Source organism: Bidens hawaiensis, unplaced genomic scaffold (assembly GCF_021521415.1).
Source record: "Bidens hawaiensis isolate Kalapana, Puna unplaced genomic scaffold, B.hawaiensis_p1.1 tig00095112_1, whole genome shotgun sequence".
In the NCBI taxonomy this organism is placed as follows: Eukaryota; Viridiplantae; Streptophyta; class Magnoliopsida; order Asterales; family Asteraceae; genus Bidens; species Bidens hawaiensis.
In genome coordinates this window covers 14,898-25,790 of record NW_027504542.1, presented here as the reverse complement: position 1 = coordinate 25,790, position 10,893 = coordinate 14,898, and the positions used below count along the sequence as shown (strand labels likewise).

General features: G+C 35.5%; 1 pseudogene; it reads left to right on the top strand.

Moving 5' to 3' along the window:
- Nucleotides 1-403: 403 nt before the first annotated feature.
- LOC143608049 (uncharacterized) lies at nt 404-2,963 on the top strand (annotated as a pseudogene).
- The last annotated feature ends 7,930 nt before the right edge of the window (nt 2,964-10,893 follow it).

Genomic DNA, 10,893 nt, shown 5'->3' with positions numbered 1-10,893 from the left:
ATGGTTAATTATGTTCGGTGGCAGGTTGGTTATTAGTTAATTTCGGTTAAAGGTTAAGGCATGCTTACCTCAATATAGTCGATGAAATCTCAGGATTTTGAATACTTCACTTGTTCTCTAGCAAAATACATAGGTAGACAACTATAAGAGACATACAAGCACTTTTACCCCGTGCTTTAGATACAATGAAGACCATAAGAGTGACAGTCGTATGATTACATAATTGTTTTATGTAACACATTTAAACAAGATGTACACTAGTTTATTTGTTTATATAAACTTAAAATAAAATCTATATTTACATTTTAATTCTAATAAGTTCATTTAGACAATATTTTAAACATCCATATAAATGATGTCGACACATTAAATATATAAGACAAATCTAAGAGGGACAAAAAAAAAGGGTTCAAAGACTCGAGGATGGATCAGTCAAATAAGGGCAAACATTTAACTGCTAGCAAAACTCCAAACCAAAATAATGGCCACACATACCCTATAATTAAGGGCAACCCTTGAACAAATGTGATTTAGCCCTTCACACCCGTATCTTTTCATTGTAACACAAACCACTTAATTCCTTCATTATAGAAAAAGATAGCCAAAGAACTATAGTTATTCATCCCTTTGAATCGGTATTAACTCGACAATTTGAAAAGCAAATCCTAATCAAATTGTACATATGAGGGTACTTTGCCCAAATCTCGATAGAGAAGATGCATTGGAGACTGTCCTTGATGTACCGATACCAGAAGAGATGTTTACATGCATGGGAAGCACTGTTGGTCTAAGATGGCAAAACATGGCGACATGGATGAGGGCTCAAACGATTAACAAATGGTCCTCTCCTATCATAGCTAACCGTTATAACGAGCTTAGTTTTTTGCTTTATATGCTCGGATCTCCTACTCTACCCCTTCAAATTCAACTAGACAATTCAAGTGCTAGCTCTATTCGCAATTCTTCCATCGTAAGTAAAATCTAAAATTTCTTATTTGCATGCATGCATGTTCGTGTGTGTATTAAAGGGCCATCTTAACACGTTGGCAGGTTCGATCACATACGAACCCAAAAATCATGTTAATCATATCATTAACAAAACATTACACCATTCTTTTGGATCAACACAAACACGACCCAATTTTTACCAATAAATTCTTTTTGTATATTTATACACTAAAAACAGCTTTATAACCAATCATGCATTTAATTAACACACACATGAATATAAATTAATTACGTTTAATCTATACAACTTAATATTAATTTTTCTTTTAATTTTGAACTTTGAGATAAACTATCTAATCATAGTATGTAAAATATAAAATTAAATAGCTTAACTATCTCAACCCGCATATGTCATGTCAACCTCAACACAAACCATTTAACTAAATACAATAGCAAATTCTACCTAAAACTGACTGGCCCGTTATACAGAATCCAAACCTATAAATTTCATGTTAGGTATGTATTGTGTTACTGGTAATCATCTATGAATTAACCAATGAAATGCCGTGTGCTATAAAGGAAGCATCGACAGCAAAATACATAGTGCAACAATACATGGCGGCGATAGAGGACAACCAGCTTTGAACTCAGTACAAAGTTTATGTGCTATCGGTCAAGTGAAGATCAAGGCGTCGGATTTCCACCAAGGTGATGAAACCGTCAAGGCACAAAACAAAGAGGAAAGGGGCGGATTTGTTCTTTGGCAAAAGAATCCGGATCTATGGTGCTTAGAGCTACTCGTTTCGGGTTGCAAAGTCATATCAGGATGCAATGGTAAGAATTCTTGGAGACAATCATCAAACCAACTAAGACCTATGGACAGAGGTCCTGCTCGTCCTCTTCGTCGGTTTCTTCAGGTACTCATGGTTAACTAACAGCCTGTTCACTTATAATGGATCAATTTGGGATTGTGCTTAATACCAACTATCTATGTCAAACCAAAGTTCATAAGTTGATTGAAAAGATAACGGGTTGGACTACGACCATGTCTATCTCTAATAGGTACAACCACATAAATTGTTTTATACAAATATGTAAGCGTTATTACTGACCTGCAACCAAAATAGCGACATAACCGAACCCAACCAAAACCGACAGGTTCTTTTATATTCTATGGACAATCAAATTTCTAGTCCGATTTCTGTTTTGCATGAACTAATCCCTGTAAAAACAAACCGAAACGACATCTATAAGCGAACTGAACACGTAAAAACTGAACTGGGCCTATATAAAAAAACAAATGGTTTTCGAAAAAAAAAAATCCAAAAGCTATATTTTCAGGTTTATTTTGTTTTAAGCCTAAAACCGACCCATGCCACACACCTACAACATGACCAACACCTTCAAAAAAGTCATGTTTCACCCCAAAAACTTTTTTGACCCAAAGTATCACGGATAGAAAGTCAAAACGACATTTATGAAAGTCAAAACCAAAGATAACTGAAAATATTCCATGTCACTTATATTTTGTAGGGCTTGAACCCAAAGTCCACCGGAGACTTGTTTCTTCAAGCCGTATGCATAAGTGAAAAGATCATAAATGACGAGGAATGCTTCATATTAAACTCGACACGAGCCAATCTGATCTAGAGGCACAATCCAATCCAAAATACGAGATCATACATCACACAATTTGGGGCTACTTTAGCCAAAGATCGGGTCTTTTGGTCAAATTTGAGGACTCACGATTACTATCCGTGAATCCTGAAAACGGAGATGACATATTTTGGGAAACCAGCACCGAGTCAGTTATTGAAGATTATAAAAACGTCGAAGGTGTAAATAGCGCGCATAGCGGAAAAACATCGGTTACTATATTTAGATACGGTGAATATTCATCTAATCATAAGAGGGAACTTGAAGAAAAATGGAAGATTGAAGAGGTTCATTTCAATGTCTGGGGATTGAATAAAGATTTCTTTAATCCTCCTCCTGAGTTTACAAAAGATACGTGATTATTCAAGTGCGGCTACTTTGTAACTATGCAGAACTAAGGGGCCACGTGTATGACACCATGTGAAGAACAACATCATAAAGATCATTAAAATGAAAGATTTTAATGATAATAAGTTGCAAATATGCAAAATCCTGTAACTTCGATATATATGTTGAATACATTGTTCTTTCTATAGGGATGCAAACCAGCAAACGTACGCGTGCAATTAAACAGGTGGATTGGACCTGTATAAACGAATGGATGGTGTTCTCCATGGGTTTGATATCCAGATTTCTTCAAGCTATGATCATCTTCCATGTGAACTTAACACTCTTAGAATTTGTTGCAAACTAGATTAACAAAACATTAGTATCTATGTCAAATGATACTTACTCTCTTTTATGAAACATAGATGTAATTATATTCTAATCCTAAATCCAAGTATAAATCACTACATAAACCTTAAATTTATGTAATTAGTATGCAATTTTTAAACTGTTGCATATCAATTGAACAGAATATCATAGAAAATCAATTGCAGTAATCCGCAAATAAACGTATGACTAGGGAGAAAATGCCCATATGGATTGCATTAGGTTCAAATCATAATGACCCAAATGATCTTTTTAATTAACTAACCAACAAAGTCAAGTCACAGTAAAAAATAAGCATATTATTATTATTATTATTATTAGTGGTAAAACGCTCACCATTTAGCGAGCAGGAGGCGGGTAAAGATCGAACAGAAATCTTGGCGATCTCGAGAATGGCATCTTCCCTCACAGCAGGAGCGTCACTGGAGAGATGTTGATAGGCAGCCACAAAGGCCTGTTGCCAGAAGCGAGGCAATACGATCCGACGGCTATTGATATCGACATCCCACAGATGTTACACAGCCTTTTCTCGGTCCCCAATCTCCTACAAAAACCAATAATAATAATAATGATGATGATGAGATGATTGGAATGGAAGTATTATTTATAGAAACAACGGACAAGGACATAAAGATCGTGGTGAATCGGAATTGGGGTGATGAGGTCGGTGGAGAAGCGGAGAGTGACGGTGCCGGTGAGCATTGACCAGAAGGCTAAGAGGATGATGAGGGAGAGTGCCCAGAACTTGTAGCGGAATATATGTGATTCCTTTTTGTGATGATATGGGGAGGCTAGTGGCCTCATTGTCCTTCATTTCATTCTAACTGATGATGGTGTAATCTGGTGTTTGGGGATGGAGATCGATTGTAAGAGGAACCGACAGTGTTTGTTCGGAGGAAGGAAAATCTTGGATGGAGGGAGATCTTCAATAATGGATGTCTTCCTTAACAGCTCTAAGTTGAGCTTGAGCTTTTGTGCATTATTTAAACGAGTCAAAGCTTGGCTTAACTTGACTTGGCGGTATGAAATTATTACTTAGAAATCCAAAAGAGTTTGCAATAACGCTAAACGTGCTCTCGTACAAGGCTCGAGTTCGGTCTTGCTGACTAAATGAGTTTTATTTGAGATTCTAGCTCGGTTAGGGCTTGATAAGTCTTGGCTCATTTTGAATTTTTTTTATCGGATCAATCTCGAGTATCATAGGAATGACTCGGCTCGTAGTTACCACTAAATTTGATTAATTATAATTGCTACTAAAGGTGAAAAGGTAAAGAGAATATCGTGATACTGATATGAGAAAATATCACTTAATTTATTATTTTAGTGTTGCTAATACCTATTTCAATATAGTTGGAATTTCTAAAAATGAGTATAAATATTATTGCTAATTTAAGTGTTGAGTAATGTTGGAAAAAAATTAAGTGTTGAGTAAAATATATTCAGTGACGGATTTACTATTTTGTTTTTCCAATTTTTTTCCTATGTAGTCACCATTTTTCAACGCTTCGATCTCAAACAATTTGACGTCATAATTTTTGGGTCGCGAGTCAACACAATACTTTGGGTTATTTAGATTAAATTGAACTTAACTCCGAATTGTCATAAGTAGGATTAATATTCTATCAAGTATTATGATTATTCAAAGTTTAAGCCAGTTCAAAACTAAATAATCATACATATAATAATTCGGAGTTTAGGTCAATCAAAACTAAATAATTAGCAATAATATTTAGTTTTATAAAACAAAAGTCTTACATAAACCTTATTCAAAACGAGGATGAGTATACTTTATAGCAGTTGTAACCATAGTGTTAGTGCACAGTTTTGGTCGTCTCGAGTCTTTGTAATCATTTGTAATTTATTATTATTTTATTGTAAGGGCATTTTTGTAATTTATAAGTCCCATTAGTTAATGTTATGGCTCATTCGTTAATGATGTTTAACGAATGAGACCAATCGTATTTATCACTGTCCATTCGTTAAGGATTTTTAACGAATGAACATTATTTGTTATGTGTTATGTATCCATTCTTCATGGAATGTTGATGGATGGAGTATAGCGAATGAGTCATTCGTTATACCATTTTGTTATTTATGTAATGAAAACGAATGAAGGCCATTCGATACATAATGTGTAACGAATGACATTCGTCTTGTATAAATAGGCTGTTTAGCTTACATATTACTTTAAGTGTTTTAATAGTATTTTCGCCTTACCATTACTCTGTCCAATTAATCACTTAACACTTCGTTAACCTAAAAACCTATTATCCACATACATATATTACATAACTAGATCAGATGATCAATTGATATGAAATGTTCAATTGATTGAAGCTCTTAGAGGAATTCTCTAGTGGTATCAGAGCGTACCAGGGTTAGATTGTGTATGTGTTAAGGTATTTCAACATGAATTGAGTGTTAATTCATAGTTTGATTGTTAATTATAGATCCAGTTCTGATTTTATCGATTTTCATTGAACTAGCATACTGAGATGTTAATTGGATGTTAAATTGTTTGGAATTCGATTTGGTTTTGGTTGTTTGGATTACATGGTGATTGAATTGAGTTATTGTGTTAGTTTGGGATGGAATTAGATTAAATTGGTATGTTAAGGGAACAGAGGATTCTGTTCAGGTTGTTTATGGTTTCTGGATTGTGTTTGGATTGGTTATAGATTTCGGATTGTTTGGGGTTTGTCCGCGGGATTAAGACAAGTTGTTTAAGCTATTAATTGCGAAAATTGGTTAAGTTTTTAGTGACAAATCCATAAGTTTGTGAACGTTTTTATTGAGGTTTGAATCTGGGAATTTTCAGATCTGGAAATCATCTGTTGAAGATTTGAAGATTCATACACTCATTCGTTATGATGAATCTGTTCATTCGCTATATGTGTGATGCTGATTCGTTATCGAAGTGTAACCGATTCGTGCCACGTGTCAAGTTTGTTACAACTAAATAATAAACTAATTCATTACTGTAGCTGATTCGTTATTAGCTATTCGTGATTGAAACCCGCTCGGCATCACTCATTCGTCATCCAGTGAATCCTCATTCGTCACAGAAACTCATTCGTTACAAAGCCATCAGTTATCTTATTCGTTATCAGTCATTCGTTACAGATACTTATTCGGACTCACCATTCGCTAAGCTATTCGGGGATTGATTCGTTATCTTTGATTCTTCATACGTGATAACTATTCTTTATCCTCATTCAAGAAGACTAAGAACCATTAGTCACTGTTGATTCATTACATATCCAACGCTGATGAGATCGAGGAGGGAGAATTTGTCGATCATGCCCTTATTCGTGATCAGATATCATTATTATTGGGGTTGAACGATGAAGAATTTGATGCGTTGGAGGCTGAGGAAGATGTGGAGGTTGTGAATGATGAAGAAGTCTTGCTTGACACGAGTATCCCACATGGGAATACATCGTTTATTTATGAGGATGAGGAGATCGAAATGGAAGATGTGACAGCAGAGGAATACCCTTATCTATATACATGATCAAATGTTGATCAGGGTGTCCCATTATTCACTATAGAACATGTTAAAGCTGCCAAAGATCATCTTGAAAAGACAATGAAGAAGAAAGAGAAACTATCGACAAAGGGGTCAAGCTCGTTGGATCCTGATGTTGAGGGTTGGTTTGGGAATCATAACAAATCCTTGACTTTGAAGATCATTGAAGCCTATCGATATATTGATCAAGAGCAAAAGTTGGATGTCAGTGCACGTGCAAAAGCAAATCAGAAGACTACTTTCAACGCCGTGCAAACTGTCAAAGGTGACATCGTTTTTTTGGTTATACGATTCAGAGTTAAGGGTTTGTATTACTAAGTGGGAGAACGGCATCCAGTATTTTAAATATATTACTAACGTTCTCTCACTTCCGAGGTGGGACGTGAGAACGCTCGCCAATAGGCCTTTCATCAACCGTGGTGGAAATCAATTAGCAGGATGGTTCCACCAGCATCTGCTCTTTGAGGTCAACCACGAGTTTAAATTTTTTAAACCGCATGTGCCAAACAGGAAATATATAAATGAGATTGATCCTCAAACTGGTTAGAGGAAGCTTGTTCTTAAAGTAAAGTCGCCTAGGACTATGAAGCGAGTACCGGTGAAGACATTTCCGCAAGTTCTTCATCTGTTGTTCAATCGATTGTACTTTGACAACAAAACAGGCGAGCTGGTCTCGTGTTAGGCAAAGGGCTGAAGACTAACATTATACGAGTCATAGACCCAATGTGGCTAGTTAATTTATCAGAGACTGACAATGACGTTTGTTCGAGAACAAGATTTTTTTTTGCAAGACGTGAAGATATAACCGAGCTATGCAATTTCAACAAGTTGTTCGTGTAAGTCACACGTTTGGAATTCATAGTTGTCGTGACTGGAAGGCTAAGATATTTAAATAAAGTAAAGACAAAGAGCACGAGACGAGGGGGTGTCTGTTAGTACACAGTTTTGGTCGTCTCGAGTCTTTTTAATCGTTTGTAATTTATTATTATCTTAATGTAAGGGAATTTTAGTAATTTATAAGTCCCATTAGTTAATGTTATGGCTCATTCGTTAATGATGTTTAACGAATGAGACCAATCATATTTATCAATGTCCATTCGTTAAGGATGTTTAACGTATGGACATTATTCGTTATGTGTTATGTATCCATTCAGCATGGAATGTTAACGAATGGGGTATAGCGAATGAGTCATTCGCTATACCATTTTGTTATCTATGTAATGAAGAAAAATGAAGACCATTCGTTGCAGAATGTGTAACGAATGGCATTTGTCTTCTATAAATAGGCTGATTAGCCTACATATTAATTTAAGTGACTTAATAGTATTTTCGCCTTGTCGTGACTCTGTCCAATTATCCACTCAACACTTCGTAAACTTAATTAACCTATTATCCACATACATATATCACATAACTAGATCCGGTGATCAATTGATATGAACTGTTCAATTGATTGAAGCTTTAGAGGAATTCTCACATAGTCAAATGGATCGCGGTTCGCTATGGTACGGGAACGAGAAATGGAATCGCAATTCGCTAGTGGGGGCGTATTCGATATGTTGGGGGTAGGCTCATTTCGGGACGAACCGGTAAGCTGTATCATAGAGTTCGGTTTAATGTTCCCAATTCAAAACAAAATTTACCAAATTAAAAACAAAAAAACTCAAATTACCATATCACAAAATAAAGATGACCAAATTTCAAAATCCAAACTGTAATCAAGAACAAAGCAGAAAACGGAAACATAGAAATTCTAAATTATTAATTCCTGGTCGTTTTTTAACTTTTGGAAATTACTAATTAATTGATTTTTCTATTTGTATTATAAACTGCCCAAATTAATTACTTTGGAAACCTTTTAAAATCCCTAAAAATGGGGAAACGAGGAGGAGTTGCCTAATTGTGACAATCGTCAATTTCAGGTTAACCTCGTTAACTCAACTCCGTTAATTCAAACTTTAAGATCGTTGAATCTATAACGCATACTTCATTACATTTAAACTAGGGTTTAAATGACGCTTAACACTTACTACATGTGTAGTAGTCTTTCGGGATTTGCACCGAAACGCAAACGATTGAGGAATAAACGAAGCACACTAAAACACTAATGATGTGATAACTATGTGTTAGGATTATGTGTTATATTATTGTCATGATTATGTGCAAGTTAGGATAGAATGTTCTAGAAAAACAACACTTGAAAGTAGAAGGACTAGAGTGTAACTTGTTTGTTTATAAATATATCACTAATAAACAAACCCTAACCTATTATTCTAAACCTACAACACCACCGATCGGCTCTCTCTCCCTCTCTTGACCCACGGCTGCCGTCCACCATCACACACATATACACATCAAATCAAGAGATTAATCCAAGAACTAGGTGCTAGGAAGGTATACTTGATCATCTCTTACCTCTTTGTTGTTTAATTTTGATGTTTGATGGGTTGTGTGAAAACCCTAAATCGGCCGATCTTGTATGTATGTGATTGTTATGATTCTTGTTAGTTGGATAATAGATTGATAACTAGATTGATATTGATACATGATTGATTGTTGTTCTTGATTTGAATTAAAACACAAACCCTAATCTTGTATGTATGGTGTGATTGATATGCATGGATAGTAGTTATAGTGTCTAGAGGGTTATATGGATGCATGATAGTTCATAGATTGTTATTATGATGAGTTTTGATGTGAACAGATTCTGGACAGAACGTATATACGATGTTTAACTGACTGTAACGAAGTGTAAACGTGAAAATTGATTGAGATTGTGGGTACTGCAGTAAACTAGGTTGAGTCTAGTTTCTATGAAGTATAAATTCGTAATTTTTGGATAAGTGGAAGTATACTTTTATGATTTTACAAAAACGTGATGCAAAGCTGAGCTGTTAGACCTGCTGTTAGGTTATGTTGTAAATGTTATATCTCATGAACTACGAGACCAATTGGGTTGGTTCCACTTCTGGAGGTTGACTCACTGAGTTAGGAACCAAACCCAAGTGGTCTTGCATTTATTGGATTTTTCGTTTAACGGGAATTGCAAATAACATTCTGATGTGCATGAATCTGACTGATATAAGTTAGCTGTAATGTTTTGATCATTATGAACAATCTATATGGAATAAAAATAAGATAAAAGATGTTCTGGAAACCTAAGATATGTATGCTCCTGTGGTAATTTTTGGTAAATTAATTGAGACGTTATAATCGGTAAACTAGTGCAATCTTTCAAGTAGAAATTCTGTCATAACGAAACTAGCTGCTGAGTTGTATAGGAATGCATGAAATATGATAGTTTTTATATAATTGTTGTATTTTGACCAAAATACCCTTGCGGGGAATAGTTGCTAGTTGATTGCCATGAATTGACCAAATTGCCCTTATGGGGAATAATGGTTAGTTAGTCTTTGTTTGTTGACCAAAATGCCCCTACGGGAATAATTGCTAATAAGTATGTTATTAATACGTGACACGAAAGTAATTGCTCACTCATGTATCGTATCACAATTTTACTTGTTTAAGTCACACACGATTCACAAACGAAACACGAAACATGTTACGTGCATAGGTATTATGTGCCGAGTCTAGAGACTCGTTAAACATTCCGATACTTAGAAAATCTCTTTGTTATTTTAGAACGCTAGAGAGTTTTCTACGACGCGCATCACTCGGTGATCTAGATCGGATATTCTTCGCAAACAGTGAGTTCACTTACCCCACTCTTAAACTGTTTTCAAACGTTTTTCACTTGGGGGAGATAACATACTCCGATAAACATATTTTCTGAGATAAACGCATATGAAAGATTTTGTTATAAATTATATATCACTTGTAAAGGCTAAGCGGCATACGTAACATTTGAAGTCCCACACATCGGACCGGTTAATATTTGGAATAGCGAGTCACTTTTGGGTAGTACTACTGGGTTTGACAAACCCCACCCGACGCTAAGCTCAACTGGAGGTTGAGTGGGTGTAAATTTTGGCTAACACTTACCATGGTCTGGAGGACCTGGTGACGGGCACTTGATAAACAGTCAG